This window comes from Rhea americana, unplaced genomic scaffold (genome assembly GCF_003343005.1).
Source record: "Rhea americana isolate MKP2758 unplaced genomic scaffold, rheAme1 scaffold_26, whole genome shotgun sequence".
NCBI classification, from domain to species: domain Eukaryota; kingdom Metazoa; phylum Chordata; class Aves; order Rheiformes; family Rheidae; genus Rhea; species Rhea americana.
Genome location: NW_028186379.1, coordinates 2,763,016 through 2,783,015, shown reverse-complemented (window position 1 = coordinate 2,783,015; position 20,000 = coordinate 2,763,016). Strand labels below are relative to the sequence as shown.

The 20,000-nt window shown below is 37.2% G+C and overlaps 1 protein-coding gene across 5 annotated transcripts in view; it reads right to left on the bottom strand.

The window, feature by feature from the left end:
- TBC1D5 (TBC1 domain family member 5) overlaps positions 1-20,000 on the bottom strand; it is a 315,508-nt gene that overhangs the window by 224,725 nt on the left and 70,783 nt on the right. For 2 of the 5 annotated variants that reach the window (XM_085307505.1, XM_085307506.1), the window contains one exon: positions 17,555-17,616. The exons of the other annotated variants lie outside the window; for them this stretch is intronic. The gene's annotated coding sequence lies outside the window, so the exon portion shown is untranslated. The remainder of the gene's footprint in view (positions 1-17,554; positions 17,617-20,000) is intronic. 5 annotated transcript variants of the gene reach the window in all.

Sequence of the window (20,000 nt, the reverse complement as noted above, 5' to 3'; positions counted from 1 at the left end):
TCCTTTTTATAAGAATCTCACTTCTCTTATCTCAACCCCTACCTGTATAAGCAATGAGCCTCACTCTGATGCTACTACTGTATTATCTGGTGTATACATTTCCACAACGGGGGTTATTCACACTGTCTCATTTAGGCTGCTTCAGACTTCTAAGTCAGATGAACCTTTAAAGACTAAAATTAGGAGCTGAAGTTGCTTAAACAATGACAGATAGAGGCACTGGGCTTCATGGGGGAGATTCAGTGCTGTTAAGTCAAATACCTGAGACAGATCCGATCAAATGATCAAGAACTGAGAAATTACAATATGTCACTACTGCCTGCATTTACTATCAAAGAAACCATATCCACATATTTTACTGGAACTGTGGGTTTTGCACGTTATCTTTCAAAATATATCTATCAAGCCAAACATGAAAACAGTACTCTTCTGGAAGCTATATATGGCACTGATATTGCAAAGAAAGGTAAAAAGTAAAGCACAAGCTCTTCTAGGCACTGCAATAAATTAGAAGTGATGATTCAAAGCTCTCTAATGGCCATAAGAAAGCCTTAATGCAAAAACACTCGGTTTTATTAGAGTTCCAAAAAAAAAGAGCAAAATTCTCAATGAAAGATTGACTCCAAAGAGTCTAAACTCATTTAAAAACAAAATTCATGTTACTATATTCCAAAATCCTTCTTTTTTAAAAAGAATGTTATGAACCACCGTATTTAAAAATGGGGTAATTTTGTTACATATGCAGTCCTTCTTAAAGAACATTTCAATGACCCAGTTATGTCTCTGTTTTATTTTTGTAATATTTTTATATGAACTAGGAGAAGACTGCAGTTAAATGCTGCTCTTCAATTTATTTTTCCATCTGCTTTTAGCTGCAGGATAGCATATTTTATCACATTTGATATACAGGGTCAAAGGAATAAAAAAATTAACCCTGTATTTTTACATAAAATGTATAAATAAATTTTGATGATGCAAGCTCAGCAAGTGGAATATTTTTACTGGTACTGTCTTATGATAATGTTTTTGTAATCAGTTATATTTCAATCACTAACAATTCAATGTAGTTTTCTATTTTATTAACATAGTTCTACGAATCACAAGGAAAAAAAATCCAGTATCTGAGCAAAAGAGGATAAAAGGTCACATTTTCTGAAGGTAATCTTTTCACACATACACGAGGCAATAGGCCAAGTCACTTAGCTTTTCCTAGCTAATCAAACTGCACAATTTCAGCATAGTGGTTCTTTTCAGATGTAGGTGGTGATAAAAACGATCCCAGGCTTGGGAACACATCCAAGATGCATACACACTCCCAAACGCCTCCCCCTACTCACCCCACCTCCGGTTGCTTTGAACGCAGCCGCATTTATCAATACTTTTTAAGGTAGCCACCGTGCTGATAGGGACGATTACGAAACAGGAGAGGGGGGTCGCGCTCTGGCCGACGAGGAGCATGCGACCAAAGTTAGGTAGCGAGAAAAGAACCGGTGTCAGCATCAAGCATCTGTTGCTGCTGGTGTGCGGACAAAGCGAGTGCCAGAACAAGGAGGCCGTTCGGCAGCGCTACCGCTCGTCAAGTCGCCCACTGCAGCAAGCCTTGAAGGCAGTGTGTGTACTGTGGCCATCTGTTTACTTTTYGCTAGCAAAACTCTGACTCTTACCATTTCTTCGGAAGCCATGGACAATGTCAAAACACACAGGTACAGCTATGATGATCATGCATCTTTTTTTTTTCTTTTTTTTTAACTTGGCACAACGAGAACAGGAAGGAAGAAGGAAGACTGAAGTACAAAATCAGCTTTAAGAAGAAAAAAAAAAGAACATTTTCATTTATTCAGGTATATTGTACCCCAAAGGGATTAAACCATCAAGGCCCCATGAAAAATAAAAAGACTGGCCTGCCACAAAAACTGATTTATTTATTTAGCTCTTTAACWGAGAGCTTCTGAACTGACCTGGAGTTAAGAAATTTGTCTGCCCTCTCTTCCCTTCAGTGACCAAAAAGAGAACGTTTCAAATTATCTATTGTAAGTGGATTTAAAGGCTCAAATACTCTCAAATCACTACTAAATCACTCACAAATAACAGACAGCTAAATTCTACTACTGATTAGTTTAACTACTCAGAATCCACACAGAGAAAGCCACTGCCCGCTTCCTGACATTGTTCATGCAGCAACTCATCCATACATCTGAATCTTCAACCATTTTAAGAGTTGTGGGTTTGGGGGGGGGGGTCAGCTTGTATCTTACAATTTTGTTTACTCCTTCACTTCTTCCCCCCCCCCCCCCCCCCCCCCCCCCGCAAAAGGAAAATCACAGGTTAGGTACTGCATGGTGAGTGGATGGGTAGGGGTGTACATACGTGTTGCAGCTTACAGTGTGCCCTGCCCTGTGTTACAACATCCTTAGATAGCCACTGCGTACAGCACTAATGAATCTAGGTAACGTATGGTTATGCGATGAAGCAGAGCTATGCTATCAGTAGATACTGCCAAAGAATTGGAAAAATATGCATATACTGTATCAAAGTATATGATACAATTCATCTAAAGCTACAGAACTTTGAAAAATCTCTAATAGCTTGTCTATTAAAATGCTCAATGCATGTGTACAAATACGTATTTTGAAAGCATCATTCAACAAATGGATATGCTGCTTTTCAATCCATCAAACCGTATCTGAAAAAGAAGGACAGCTTTTGTGCAGAGGCTAACATTTTTACAAACAAATCAAGTCTTTCTCTTTGAAAACTGCTAGAGAGTATCCTTTACAGACAGAAGACATAACACTTTTCAAAAGTCTTATTTAGAGCATTAAGAAAAAWGAAAGATTTAATATCACTGTCTTCTGGGTAATCTAACAGGAATATACCTTTGGAGAAGTACAAGATGCATTACATTTTCCTCTAAACAAAAAACGTGCACCTTTCAGGGTTTTTGCTTAAGTTCAGTATTTCCACAGAGCACAGAAAGAGCAATCACCAATATTAGTGAAATGTTTCAAACTTTCTTATTCCACAGAATAACCTGAGGAAAGCAGACCACTCACTAATAAAGTGCAACTTAATAAATCATGTGAAATCTTATTTTGTTCAAACCCTTACTAACTCCTAGCACCATCTGTTACCATCAAAACTATATGACAAGATATGATATATAATTAATAGGTAAACAACAATCTAATTAAAATGGACAAATACTCCATGTTCCTGCCATTTGGGAGCTCTAATTACAGACTAAATTTTAAGCTTGAATTAAATATTTAAGCTGGAAAATTAACTTTCCTTCTCGAGCCTTGAATACATTAATACAGATATGTGAAGCGACTTCCTGATGGGAACTTAAACATGTAATTTAGTTTCATCAAAGCAGTTACTAATTGTTAAGCAGCAGTACCTTACCATATGTACACAATAGCTATTTAGAGCCGAAAAGGTGGTTTTAAAGCACCCCTCTGCAACCCTTTTCTGACATAAATATAAAATGTATATACAGCACAGCAGTTTATACTACACACTGAAAATAAATTACACAGAGACTTCAGCCTTCTATGGTTCTAAGCATGCATAAGTCTGAATAGATCTAGATAAACAAATACATACTTTTGCTAATCAAGCTGAAGAAACTAAAGAATGACTGGAGAACTTAAGCTGTCTTTGCATTCTTCCTGTACAATTTTGAATTTAAGAGTAAAAATGGGCAACTTGCCACTGAGCCATGTAGCTAAACAAAATACTGGAAAATTCTGGTATTTCATCCAACTTACACAATTCAGTTTTTCTTAAAGACTAATATCATAAGGATATGTGAATAAGATGGAAAACAGGATATAAATCATTGTTTACATTGATATCATATTGATATATATATTTTAGCAGTGGGCTAAAATTTGTCTAAAATCACTGCAGGGCAATAGATGTGTTAAGAATCTGGAAGAGCATACCAATGCTAACAGCTCTGAAATATTTGCATTCTGACCAGTATTTGTATGTTAAGTGTTTAACAGTGCTCCTTACTGAATAACAGACTCAGTATATTAAGGTATAGAAAAAAAACACTCCACACTTCATGCAAACCAAAATGCTTTCCAAACATCGCTGAGTCAAACCACCCTACAGAGCATTTCTTTAATTTTAGCTGTAGAAAGTGAGGCACAAAGATGTTAGGTGACATCCACAACCATATGTCAAAGTCTCCAACACTGTAAAATACTCCACATACATGGAGTGCTGTGCTGTTCTGAGTTCACACAACTTCATGAGAGGGCACATGAGGCTTTCAGTATGGCTTCAACCACAAGTTTGACCTTGCAGGCTCACAGGGCCCAAGTCAGTGATACAGGTGAAATAAGAATAAAGATTTCCTGATATCCTCTTCTAAATGCAATATTCCCCTTCCACACAACACAATTGCATTGGATTCACTTTAATTCAAATTGAACTATAGAAAAGCAGAACACAATRTTAAAAAGAAAAATGCATTAAATCTTTTAAGCATCCTTGAGATGGTATGCTGTTTACACAGTGAGCAACAGAAGACAAATTTCATCCATCAATCTCACACTAATAATCCTTTTTTTTTTTTGCGGTATAAACATAGACGACAGATGAATTACTGGGTCATAACTTCATCATCAAACCCAAACCTCTGACAGCGTGTGATGTCACTACAAACCCTCAAGGCATTTACAGCCCCATAACTCAGAACACRGCAGCTTCTCAACTCCCACCGTTAACAGACTGACGTCCCAGACCTAGGCGCAGAATACGCTATGGTATCAACCATGCTCCTCTTGCTAGCTCACTGCTATCCCCTTCTCTCCTTACTACAATATAGGTATAATCTTACCCTTTCACATGGGCAATTTTACCCTTTCTGCATGATAAAAGTACAGCTTACAGTGATCGAGCTGGTATTTTCATTTACACAGAYTGTTCACCCATCCTGTTATTCAGATAGAGCTTTAGACCGTGCATGAAATACGTATGCAAAATTTGTATTTTAAATGTACAAAACCTCACAAATAGTATAAGCAACAATAGCCAGGTCCTTACCCATACCATAAAAATGTACTCTATGAAACTACTAAAAACTGATTAAATAATTCCTTAGCAATTAAAAACAATGCAAATCTTACTTCCTGCACAAAGCTGACTTAGGTACCATACATATCTTTTCAACCCAAATTTATATTAATTTCACCTATGCCCATCCACAGTTTTCTCATCAGTACTCCTGAGGTACTGKTTTTGAGCAGGCCCGTTATATATGTCCAATTTGTATTTTCCAGGTAATTAGAATATGCACCCTATATAACACATTTTTTATACTGCTATGTGCTTAAAATAAGCAGGACATGCTTAATTCATTTGACCAAGATTAACTGAACAGAAATACTGCACGATTTAGTAGTTCCAAAGTAGAAACACAGATCAACACTGGAGAGAGAAGAAAAAAAAAATAGTGTTTCTTCCTTGTCAAAGCAGGGAACACACGGCAAATACCGAATGAAGATTCTTCTTGTGGAGGACGCAAGAGTTACAAAGATATGCTCAGTTACCTCCTAGTCATTACAATTAATCTTCTTCTTTTAATTGTAATTGGTTAGAGTTTGAATCATGTTCTGATTACAGCAAAAGATTCCTGCTAGGCAAACCTAAGTACCAACTTCTGGAGAGCACAAGCAGTCTTTCTATAGTCCAAGATACAGTGTTATTCTTTCCAGGTCTATTTATAGACCATATTGTACTGTACATGTGTCATGGATCCTAATGTGAGGAAAATTATATAGATATTCAAAGCACGACATATTGATTCAACATATTGAACGGATTGTTTTTTCCTCTATTTATTTAAATGATTATAATAGTTTATAGTGAGCTTAGCCCTTGAGACAGATGGTTGTAAACTCAAAATTTAAGTTTTAAATAACTATATTAAAATGAAGTAAATGATTTTTACTCACTCTCCTCATTAGAAGGAGAATGAATTTATCTAAATACAGTTTTTAACCCTCTCCTGAGTTGCTTGTCACTATTTATCAAACAAAGTGAACTTCCTAAATTATTTTTGCTGATGAGTTTAAAACTCATTAAATGGAATTTTAAAACGTATTTCATTTTGTACACAGAATATTTTTTGACAGTGTTGGGCAAAAGTAAGCTCAGTTGTAGAGCAAAGAACGAAATTCTACACCTGCCAATTTGAAAAAAAAAAGCTTTGAACTGTAATTCCGTAGCTTACATCTCACCTAATTCTTTACAATAGAAAATTTATAAATTGCCAGGCACAAGAAGAGCATAAAATAACACATGCCTTTGTAAGGTGGGGAACAAATCTAGTTTTACTTGTTAATCCTGTTTCAGACACTTGAAAAATAACACTCTGTCCATAATTCATGCAAGTGAATGACACAGATTTCCCTGTATGCAGGAGGTATATGGGAGTTCTACCTTTAAAAATATTGAGAGTTATATTTATCCTATGAAAGCTTTATCYCTTTTAATCTCACAGGTCTATGAGCAATCCTTTTCCTTCTTTCCCTCTCAGCTCTCAGTTATTCCCTTATGCCGACCTCTGAGTTTCACTCTTGGACAGTGAGATCAGCCTCACCGGCTCTCCTGCCTCTGTCAAGGGAGGATAGCTGCCTGACGAGTAGTTGCTTGAAAAGCATGTTTTAAAACAGTTCATTTTACAAGTCACATGGCATTTAAAGATGACAACTAACCTTTAGGTCACTAAAGTCTGCATCTAATCAGGCAGCATATGAACAACTACATTTAAATGACAATATATATTTTCCATTTGCTTCATTTAAAAGTACGTATTGATAAATATATTGCTCATTCAAGCCTGATTATCAGCCTGCTCTGTGCAGACATTAAATTAGCTATTTCTAAGAGAGCCAAAAAGGTTCAGCTACATCAGCAAGTGAAATGGCTCAATAGGAGCAGATCTGCAGAATGAAACAGTGCTGAGGACCAACATTTATGAAACATATGTTTTAAGGGATTTTAATCTGGACTAGCACTARGTCATGTCCAGGACTAAAAGCCCACTAGCAGCTGTTGTAAACTGAAGTTCCCTGTAAACTGAACACCACTAATATTAGACTTTTAATTTAGTTTAGTTTTCAAACAGAAATCAGTTCTGCAAACTCCCATATTACTCTGCAGTATTAATGCAGCTCAGTAAGGACAATCTGATTGAAAAATGTACTCCAAACTAAAATGCTAAGATGGGACCACCCTGAGCCACTAGATTTTCTCCCCACCTTACAAATTCACTACACAAGGGCACACCATCTCCCAAATCACTTTTGTAGSGTCTGCCAGTAGAAAGATCAACAAAGATCAACACTCACTAAGTTAGAGCAGTAATTTCTCACATGATAATGCTGCAGAGCAAAAACTTTCATCTTATTAGAAACACCACTGCTCTACCTTAACCTTTACTTTCACCAGGGGTAGGGGTTAGCACACTGCATCATCCATGAGAAGAGGTTAATGACCATCCAGTGAGGTGTCAGAACAGAAAAGGTGTGAATATTTTTTAAATCTAGTTAGTACCATTTACTAACTCYGCAACTCCGACCATATCAGCAATAGATGTGAAAAGGTTACAGAAATACTAAGCTAGTCAGCACATTTATGTCCGTGTGTTTTCAGTTGTTTATCTGGTATGTGAAAACTGACAACAAAGAAATCAGTATTTTAGGGAATCTGATTCAACACGACATTAGCTAGAGCTGCCAGGTCTCCTTCCCACCCTGCCCCTTTGGTTCATATAAGGGTGTATGCATAATAATGATAATGACTTATTTTAGAGTCATTCTGAAGTACCTAGCCTGGTTAACTAATACTCTAAATCATGAATTTTGTAATGAAATGACAGTTCCACTCTGTAAAATGACAAAAGCAGCAGCAGTGCAGAACATGCACTAAGAAACTAAGAAAAATGTTGCTATGTTGCCCTTTTATTTTAAAAGATTTTATTTTTGTAGAAGCAATCATAAGAAGATCAGGTCAGATTGCTGCAAGTTACCTTTTAAGCATTTTGCACAATTCCCAATATAGGCCAAATAATGGGGCAAAATCATATTTTCTGACAGAGCTTTCAAAAGTAGGGTCTTTAAGGGTCTTTAACTTGGCCAAGGAGAGGGCAACTTCAAGTATAGACCTTAATGAGTTCTTCTTCACGTTACAAACATTACTCTGCAGTCTCTTCTTACCTGTTTTCTTTAGCGTTATTGAGACACAATTTGTATTATCAAAGAGATGTTATTAGTAATAACTGCTCCCTTGAAATGGCCACTTTCCACACGCTGGGTTCCTCACACCACTTCAAGAGCTGGGCATGCAAGTCTTACGCATATGAGTTACTTAATTCAGTATTTGTTGAAACTATTTAAGAATTTTCTGTGATAGAATAAGGGTCTTTTTTTTTTAGATACAGAAAGACAGACCCTTGACAATTCAGAGGTTAGCATATTCCTATACCATGTAATAATCTTGAGTTCCAAATATGTTAGAGAAACTTGGTTACGGTACAGTGATACTATGGTACAAGGAATTAGGCTGCATATTTAATTAGTTACCCAATAGAAACAATATACTAGTAAATAAAAGTGTGAGTCATTGGTTGTAAATAAATACGTTCTTTCAAAAAGGTTACTAAAAGAATTCCTCATAGGAATTATTAATTATAATAAACTATTTGGCTAAGGAATAATCACTGTCACGGATCACAAGCTAAGTGACACAAAATGAAGTGCAAAATATTCATGTAAGAAAGACAAACTAGATACACAAAACTGATATTGTACCTAAATTGCTTTTGGGTGTAATTATCTTCCCCATATATTAATATAATTTTAGTATCTTATTGTATGTTTTATCCCACAGGGAATTTTAATTTGGAACCACAATTATCAATAAACTTTCTACACAAAAAATACCACTCTCACTTCCTAACATAATTCCATATAGTTCTGCAAACATTAACTGTTTTTATGCATTCTGTAGTAAATCCAGTGACATACTTTGCAGGAACAGAAGTTTAGAGAACACATGCTCCCTGTAAGGGCAATCATTTCCTTTCTCCTGTTTACTATGCCACATACTTTATAGAAACTTTCTATTATACGGTGTCACATAGAACATATAGCACCCATTTCATATTGATTAAAAACTGTTTGAAAACATTTTATTACATTTTAAAATACAAGCTGCATTTTTAGCTCTGCTTTGGGTATCCACAAATGCAGTATATATTAAGTGTGGAGTGCATCACAAGTAGATCATAAAACAAATACTCTGACCAAAGACACAGTGCGTTCTATGCCTTCAATCAAACCATTGCAATTAATATGAAATTCTAAATACAGAATATAATGCCACATAAATAGTATAACAGCCAAGTCCTGTCTAAGAAGCCATATGTTTTTTCCCATTGTTCAAAAAAAGGAGATGACTTCCCGTCACTTATGTTTCTGATTAGCAAGGTGATTTATGCCACAATCACTAAAAATGCCAGCAAGTGAATGAGAAAATGCATAGTGACTGCACCAGATGTGCACAATAAACAGGAATCCCATTGTAATCTCTGGTACTTAGTTTATATGAAGGTAATGTAAGAAACACTCTTGGATATGGCAAAGTCACTCTTTTTTTACATTTGACTATAAATGATATGAAATAAATTGTGTGTTTTATACTTTATGGCATGCATACATTGATAAATTAGGTACAGTTTTGTATCCCGACTTATCTACAAGACAAACCTGGCTAAGATCATGGGGATTAATTGCTTCAGAAGTGTGAAATGCAGCTTTTCCATTCTTTTCTGCACACTCAGTGAAGAAACAATGATTAATCACTGTTTAACTATTCTCTTGAGGATCTACAAGATTGCCAAAGCAGGACTTATCCTCATAAATCCGAAAAACACAGGTTTAGATTTGTTGCCAACAACTGAAAGAACATGAACTTAAAGCCATTCGTTATCAGATTAAAACAATGTCAAGGCTTTAGAACCCCTACCAGTGCAAAATTCTTTTTAATCTAAACTTAACAATGGGAATTGGATTATCAAATCAGATTTGAGAAAAATACATGCATTTGTATAGGTGAACACACACCCCCTTACCAGAAGTACAACAGCCTGGTAATAACGAAGCCAGTTTCATTACTGTAGCATAACAGAAACAGCACCTTTAAATGGAAATGATTGATATTAATGCTCTGTTTAAAAAACCCTCAAAAATGCAGTTAAAATTGCACTCATTTCCATTTGTTTGCAACAAATCCCATTTATATATGTAAAAATTTTGTTTAAATGTGTGAAAATGTGTTTAAAGATCTTTACTTTTTGATACTGTAGGAATGTAGATTACATTGCTTTATATTTTTCTAACAATTTTACAGTCAAGATGTAATAAAAATCACTTGCTTAATAAATAGCCCACTACATAAACACATCAACTAATCATGTGAGATATGCAAAAATTGCTACCTTTATAAATATTTTCTTTAATTGAAGGAAGGTTTTTTTTACAAAAGGCAAAATTTTATTAGGGAAATAACAGAGTCTGGCTAAAAAGACGACAGAGGATTTGCAGTGTTCTCTAAAAAGATCAAGTTTAAAAACTCAGATGACKCTTCATATATCTTTAAAGGGACACAAGAATCACTAGTGTCAAACACTTTCTACCGATTCAAACACTTCCTAAAGGTTTGTGCTGCCTCCACCCAATATTTAAATGATTGCAACACAAGGGAAGAAATTAAAACAGTTAATCCTCCAACTACCCCACGCCAGTAACACAGTGAATGCAGTGGGAGAGAAGAAATAATTCCTGGGCTCTTAAGTCCCTGAAAAATCAGTGGGAAAACAGGTAAGCCTATTTCGGAAGCGTGCCAGCGGCCTGCAGCTGTCACCGCTGCTCCGCCACTCGCCGGTTCACCCGCGGCTCCCGGCGGGTGCTGCCCCCCTGCCTGCTCCCAGCTCACCCGCAGCTCCCCGTCCTCACTCCCCAGCACCTGGGGCCTCCCCCCCTCCGCCCGCCACCCCTACGTCTCCCATTTGGCCGTAGGGAATAGCGCAAGAATGCAGAAGTCAAAGCTAAAAAGCTCTGCAGTAACGTGACCCATTTTGTCCCTCCGTGGCAGCGTGCCGTGCGTGCGGGYCTCTGCAATGCCCAGGCCCTCACATTTTGCCTTAGGGACGGGCAAATTAACATTGCTGCACGGCACACGAGCTGCAGGCTTAGCTAGGGAAATCARGGTGCTGGAATTTTAAAACCGTACGTTCAGAGCCGCTTGCTACAGAACACCGCCAGCAGTGCGGGAACCCACTTCTTAGGTGGTTTCTGTAGGGCTCTACCTCGCAGCCCAGCAGCCCCTCGGGGAAGGAAGCGGCAAAGACAAGGCAGCTGGGCTGCGAAGGGCCTGACGGGTGCAGAGGCGGCAGCGAGAGCAGGGCGGCCCTCCGCAGGGCAAAGGCAGCTTCCACCCAGGAGCCACGGCAGAAGGGGAAGCGGGGTTATCAACTCGGTCAGGAACTGTAAGCACACACGCGCTAACGGGGAAAGTCCGGGCTAACAACACGAGAAATAAATTCTGATCTGGACTAACCTTTAGCAAAATCATTCTGATTTTTTCTGCCATTTTCCTTAATTTCCCAAACTATCAGACCTCAGTTCAGTCCCTGGTCTGTGAAGGTATTTAAGCTTTGTAACTCTCACAGAAATAAATGGAAACTAAGTTCATAAACTCTGCAAAATTAATTTTGAGGCTTCATATACTAGAGTGAATGCTCAGTTGGCATTTAAACTCCTTTCTCAGACCAATTCCTGAGGACTAGTGTCCTCAATCAAATCCCACAGGGTGACTAACATTCGCTCATGTTTGTAAAACACTTCAAGATTTCCAAACGCAAGCATTAACCAGCCTATGTTTACTAGGATTTTTACATTTAAGCAGACCAATATATACTTTTGCCTATTCCAAGAAACAGCTGACAAATATTGTTCGACTGTCATCCAGTACTGTCCGCTGGAGGAGGTGAGGCCTTTGGAGACAAAGCCATCCACGCAGCGAGTCCCTTCCCAGGCTCTGCCCACCGCAGCAAAACGACTCACTGCTAACCTGGCCAGTACAGAGAAGTCCCCGCAGACTGACGTAGGGTGAGCTTAACTGCTCATACGGGTTGTTCTAACCGCAAATTTTAATCATATTTGGCAAGTCAATATTGAAAACTATTCTTTCCCCTCTCCCTCTAGCTATACTACTTTCAGTATCTAATTAAGAGGACTGGTRGCTTACARTTACTGCGATGTTTGTGACTCGTGCATTCATGCATTATTAGTTTCAGGCTTGCTTTAAACATGTTTTGTCATGCACTGAAATGTGAACACTATAAAACATGTTACCTTCCATATTCACTGTACAACATAAATGCAGGGGATCCCTAAAAATCAGAATACTGAAGAGTTATGGTTCCCAAAGCAACCCAAGTACTCTATAAATATGGAATAAGATTTTGCTTTGCATATGGCTAGCATTTATGTCATAAGACAGCAGATCTTATTCTGTATATTTAACTTTTTTTTTTTTTGTTAAAGACGCAACGTATTTCTCTGTAAAATTTCTTGTTGTAAGTATGCACTGGCAAGCTAGTGTATATTAAMGAAAGTCTTTGAAATGCAGGGTCTGATGTATCTGCCTATGTAATGCTTACTCTATGTTGCCTATAGCAAGAGAAACATTTTTAACTATCTCYATCCATCTTTCACTTGCTGTGTAACTACTGCAATAACTTTCCCTTCTGCTGGGCTAGTCAGCAAAATATTAAAGGTTCAGAGAAACAAGRAATATATAACCTGGTGCTCAATCCATTTCAAATATATTTTTCAAAATCAAATTTCCTGAAAAGTTCTGCCAAACATTTTTTCAGCAATCCAAAAAAAAAAGTGTGTGCACTGATGCTGAATGATAGTCAGTCATCAGCTGCAACAATCCCAACGTGGWCACTTATATCCCTTTTTCAGGGAGTACTCAATGCTGGACTTCCAGACTGCAGTACCAATACACATTTTCTTTTTTTTAAACCATTTCCTTTTAACTAAGAGAGACTGTCCTGAGGAATGCAATCTCCATTATTTATCATTCCAGAAGGAATTCAGAATGCATTGGACCTGAGTACAGAGCCTTCATTGTTTCCAATATTCCCGGTGAAACAAATGTTCCAGCATGTCTTCTCAGAAACGTTACTCACTATTGGAAATGCACTAAGATCGCCCTGAGCTTTCATGTATCCACTTCCCATAAATAAGARCTAAAGAGTTTCTCAGTCTCTTTTTTTCTCAGCCCTGGATATACATGGGTTAAGCCTCAGAATATCTGCAAATTTCAAGATAAGATTGTTCTTAGCAATCTTTTTCCTCTGACATGAGGGAACTTCTTACAATAACTGCAATTTTCCTCTATGTTTTCCCTCTAGTCTGCTCCAAGACTACAGAATCAGCTCCATAGGAATTAATTTCAATCAGTAAGTTTCATCAGTTTCTTTTAAACATTCCGTATCACTTATTTGCCCTTCCTTTCCCTATCATACATAACTTATGTAGGAATGTACTTGCACACAAAAGAAACACCAAGACACTCCAGCACACCTATTCCTACTCCCCTGAAGAATGGATACGGAAACAAAATCACTACAAATGTTAAGGGAAAAATACTTGGCAAAAAGCTTCATTTAAGATACATACACATATTAGCRCCTAAAAATAAATCTCCTACCATCCTCACATATTCTGAGTCTGTCTCACACTAAGGCCTCTCATGTGAGGTATGTTTAACATCCATCAGCTTCCACATGGACTGTAGCCATGTCATGCCCATCTCTCTGGAAGTATTATTAGCTCTTTGGAGCACCAACCAGTACAGAATGCTTAAGAGCATCTTTTCAGCAACATAGACTACAATTAGGTTTATCTTTTTCAACAGGAATTAAATTCAAGGTCTCCATACTTATCTTCACTGAATGTGACAGGTATTACATCTAATGCCACCAAATGATACCTGTGCTCACCTACACATCTCTTTAGACAAAGYGGAATTTTCTACGACAAGTGAGACTTTCTTCGTACACCAGACGGATCTCTCAAAAGGCAGTCAGAAACCAGGGGGGAAAAAATCACAACAGAAACTAAGATATAGCCAAAATTCTCATTGCCTTCTGTTTCAAATGCAAGGAACATTCCTTCAATTATGCCTCCTCTTATATTGCCAGATGGAAGCGTATACCTACAAACTCATGATTCTTCTGAAGAAGTGAATGAGAGAGAAAGACCCTATATAAAAATACTAGCCATGCTAATATATATGGATAWCCTATTAAATATGACCACACTAATTAATAGGCTCAGCTGGGAGGCATCTTGAGATTTATAAATGAGGGCAGGATGAAAATCCATAGAAAGGAACTGCCTGAAATACAAACACGAAACATACAATAAGCAATATTATCTTTATTAATACAACTTACTTGTGAGAACATTCACACATACACATATACGTATGTCTGTAAATATATATAATATGTGTGTATATATACACAAATATAAATGTAAATATTTTTTTTTTCTCTCAAGTGTTTCAAGTTATAGTGGTCACAATCTCATTTAATAATGTGAAAAGTCTGAAGTACACATCATTTTGGCAAAACCAGTTTGGCTCTCCAGATGCATGAAGCTTTTATAATTCATTGTAGGAAACACTGAAACAGTATGAATGAAGAGTGGGAAGGAAATTAACRTTTTCTGCTATTCAGCTATTCAAAGAGTCATCAATTGAATTAAGAAAGTTTTCGCACAACATATACTTTCACGTTTTGTTCATACCATGATTTACAACAAAAATAGCATTAAAGTTTGAAAGCTGAAACATTTCATTAGCATTATTTCTCACATCTTTTGACTTTTTGAACACTTTATCACTTCTATCTACAGGCCTCACATGAAGACAAAACTAATGCTTATCCATTTTTTCTTAAATTATCAGAAATGACCTGCAGAAAAACTAAGTGATATTTAAAGATCTCATTTCTTGATCCACAGGTAGACAGATGCAGTTGGTGGCTGCAGTACTCCAAGAATCTAATGTAATGCACTATGTGTACACATTCCTTGCAGTTCTGCAAAAAATGGATATGATCACTAAATTCTGGCCTGGACAGTCAAAAAAACCCAGGCATCTCAAGTGAACTACTTGATACATACTTTTCATCCTCCTAATATCTTAAGAAAACACACAGTTATCTGATTAAACAGAAAAGGAATGATGAAGAGGACGCTRAAATGCAAGCTTTTGTATCAGTAATGATCCATATGCTTTGCTGAAGATCCAAAGAGTCAGAAGACCAAATCAGAACACAAATGCCCAATTCTAACTACATCCACACAGTAACCAACACAGATTGAAACCAATGGCACTATTAGGAATCACAGGCTTAACATAAGGCATTTAATTTACAAACAAGGTGGCAAATCATCAATTTCTTCCACCACTTTCACAATTGTTTTTTATTATTATTTATTGATACCTAAATAAAACCAGAGATGCTTGGAAAGTCTGGTTCTAACTGTGTGAGGTTGCTATTTTCAACAGCAAAACAGCTGCTCTCTCCAAATTTCTTTAAAAATTGCTCTTCTTGAATCTGAGGAGGAGGGTTACCAGACCAGAGAAGAAGGGTGAACGCTAGCTGAAGGAAGAAGGAATCGTCCTTTTCTGGCGGGAAAGGACTTTCACTACCATCTGTGGCCAAACAAGAACTACAGCAGTCACACCTTTCACAGAAGCAAAATCATAGGGGTTTATAATACTTGTGGAAAGGCCCTTCAATTGCATACACCCACTCTTAAACCAAAAGGCTGCCTGAATATAGACCTATCATTCCCTTCCACCACTACACCATTAAGGGATGACAGTATCTTGAGCTGGAATTATGATTTTTCCATGATTACTTTATTATATTCAGCAATCGTAAGAGCATGAAGGTATTCTGCCTAAAGGTTTAGTCCATCTGGCTATGAAAAAAACCTAGACAATAGAGAGAACCCAGGCATGGAGAGATCCTAACATGTTTGGAATCAAAAGGTTGAGATCTTCTCTTATACTACTGTCTGCTCAGGAAAGTAACAATAAAAAAAAAATCTAATGGAAGGGAATCATCTGTGCATGCTGCCATATGGAATTGAGTTCTCAAGGAAATGACACGGAAATTGAAGATGGCCTGTTGGCAAAAAAAAAAAAAAAAAAAAAAAAAAAAAAAAGGCAGAACTAGCAAAGAAAAGGTGACAACATCTAAGAGAGAAATAAGGAAGCTCAAACTAGGCCTTAAAAGTCATCAGTGATACGGGCTTGATATAGAATATCAAAGTTTCCGTTTTTTTTCCTGAAAATTCAAGATATGTAGTTAGACAATTCTGCTTCTTTTCATACAATTCCTTTTTCTCTTCATGCGATCCGATTCTCTCACAATGTGAATGAATACATGTACACTAAAGCATTAACACAACACTGATTTTTTTTTCTTAAGTAATTCTRTGTAGGCAACACAATTTATTGGTATAAAGTAGGATTTATGGTAATATATTTCTTCTTCAAGACATAAATAAGATTTCTTAATAGTTTTCTGTAATTCATTTTCATATAGTACCATATTCTCATACATTTACTAACATAATGCATCTGCTAGAATAGCAATTGCATACCCTGAACACTATTTTAAAAACTCTTCAATACTAACAATCTGCTAGAAATATTGTTATCCCTCTTCTTCCAGAATGCATTGTCTACTTCTTGCAGCCTTTTATCTTCCTACTCAACATGTTGGATTTTACAAAAATAAAGAAAAACAATCCACAAAACATAAAGTTACAAGGTTTCAAAGAATATGAAAGCTATCAAGCTAGAAGAATAGAGTGCTGTACTGCAATAATAGTCTGAAAATTTACAGAGGACTAGAAATCTTTATTTTTCAACATTTCCTCTTACAGTATGTTGGATTGCCTTCATTTTCTGAGAAGTTAACTTTTCAGACTCTCATGGTTGTTAATTAGAATACAAATTGCACATATGTCTGTTTATTTACGTGGACAGAAATTATGTAATTATTCAAATTATATCAGAATTTATATTCAGAAAATTGGTTGTCACTCAGAAGTGTCTTTTCTATAAAATGACAAAACAACTGTACCAAGAGCAGATGAATTCTAGCATGAATATCCACTTATAAAATTCTGTCTTCTGTTAACACATTCTCAACATTTTAGCTGCTGTTGCTGGGCTACTCTCTAACAGGCCTTAGGAAAGGGTTTTTCTACCACAGAGGAGATAGGAGAACTAAAAGAGTGAAAAATAGAGTATGTGAGAGAAWAAAGAGCATGACTGCAGTTGTATTTTTAAGATTTTAGCCTCCTAAGTAGCACATCAATACGCAGAAAAAATGCTTTCCATACATTTGAAGTCAGTTGTGTAAAATACTCACCTATTCCATTAGCAGTGTCTTTTTCAGGAGCTTGCTTACAGCAGCTCCATAGACATTACAACCTAGGACAGAAATACTCATGAGTATAGGTGGAATTCTAAAGTCTACCTAAACRAAAAGTTATTTTTCTAGCACTATCCACGTAGGAGTTGCATAAATGTTCCAAAATACAGAAACAGACATACACATACATATGCACRTATAAAAGTTATTGTCAGTGTATAAGTTACTACTATCCTGAGACTAAAATAATTTATGTAACATCTGTTTTCATATTTTTCTAATTTTTTCTAATTAACATGCATATTTAACGCATAAATGCTCAGACCACCTATTTTTCTGCTGATTTTGTCCCTTTCATAAGTCATGTGCTCCTGTGGGGTGCTCAGCATAGATGAAGCATAAAATTTGGTTGAAGGAGTATTGGATAAGTAGTAAACAAAATTTCAGACTTACCTAAAAGAAGAAGAAGAAAAAAAAGCAGTGCTGAAATGGGCTATAATATAAAAATAAAGGGACTTTCCCAAAAAACATAGCCTTGTCATGTATTAGCCACAGAATGGTAATGCCCTCCTTCCCTGCCCAAGACATTAARTCAAGGAAGAGCTTAGGCTCCAAAATTTTGGCATCTCTAAATAACTTCAGCTTGTATGTAAAAGTACAGAGTATAACTCTGAGCTGGTACAAGTCAGATTTTAGTGCTATAAGATGACACAGTTTATTTTTTTAAAATTCCTCATTTCCAATGCTTCAAATATTCATATGATTTTGGACATTACAAAKCACTGAAAGTCAGCTCTATAAGAATCAGATCAGAAAAAAGAATAATAAAAGTAAATATCGTTATTACATTGTATTCTTAACCCAGTACCATATTGCTAAAGTTATGTTAAGAATTTAAAACGCTGAGGGGGAGTAGATAAAATGTATCCTTTCACATTTACAGAACCTAGGGGAGAAAACAGTCTATGTTTACACAATCATGTTCTTCCTCAGCAGGCCTCAGAACTGTGAGTATGTCTCATTCTCTCTTTCTCCTACCATCTTGTCATCTCCCTTTTTGCATATATTAGAAATAGTTATCAGTTGCCTTTTTTTTATAATGGTAATATTTTTATTTCAATGATGAAATGGAGAACTGCTGCCACAAATCTTAAAGGAAGAGCAATAAAAGCACATGCCATGCTTTTTTGGACATATTCTACATAAACACTGCTTTTGCTGTACATYGTGTATATTTGTATGAATTTAACATAACACAATGTCAAGCAAAGTAAGGGGTGGAGAAGGAAACAGGATAATGTTACAGTTTTTGTACCTGCCAAGGTACATCTGTTTTGGTATTTGTGGCAGAAGTCYGCTCATACCTATAGACTACTTGACTTGTCCATCAAAACTTGAACAGGCCTGTTTGTGCCCTCTTAGGTCTGAAAAGCCTCTCATGCTGAACAGGCCACCTGATCAGGAAGATGAARTCGATGAAGCCACCTACAGACAGCTGGAAGTAGTCTCACAATCACAGGCCCTGGTTCTCATGGGGGACTTCAAGCACCCTGATATCTGCTGAAAGGACAACATAGCTAGGCATAAACAATCCAGGAGGCTCCTGCAGAGCACCGATGATAACTTCTTGACACAGGTGGTGGAGGAGCCAACAAGCAGAGGTGTGCTGGACCTTGTCCTAACAAACAAAGAACGACTGGTTGGAGATGTGAAGGCTGGGGTCACTGCCTTTGCTGCAGTGACCATGAGATGGTGGATCCTGAACAGAAAAAGCAGTACAATAAGTAGGATCCCAAACCTGGACTTCAGGAGTGCAAACTTTGGCCYCTTCAGGGAGTTACTTGGAGGAATCCCATGGTAAGGGCCCTAGAAAGGGGGAGTCCAAGAGAGCAGGTTAATATTCAAGCATCACTTCCTGCAGGCTCAAGAACGGTGCCTCCCTATGGAGTAAGAAGCCCAGCAAGGGGAAACAAAACCTGCATGAACGAGCAAGGAGCTCCTGGCAGAACTCAAACAAAAAAAGAAAGTACACATAATGTGGAAAATGGAACAGACCACTTGGTCTTACCATCAGGCCATGCAGGGATGCAAAAAGGGAGGCTAAGGTCCGTTAGGATACAAAGAAGGCAGAGTTCTGAAACCCTTCTTTGCTTCAGCCTTTACTGCCAAGAGCTGCCTTCAGGAATCTCAGACTCTGAAGACAAGAGAGAAATTCCAGAGAAAGAAAAACTTTCCCTCTTTCCCTCATTCAAGGAGGATTGGGTTAACATCATTTAGGCAAACTTGACACCCACAAATTCTGACAGGATGCACCCATGMGTGCTGAYGGAGCTAGCGGATGTTCTTGCTAAGCCACTCTCCATCATCTCTGAAAGGTCATGCAGAAGAGGAGAGGTGCCTGAGAACTGGAAGAAAGCCAATGTCACTCCAGCCTTCAAAAAGG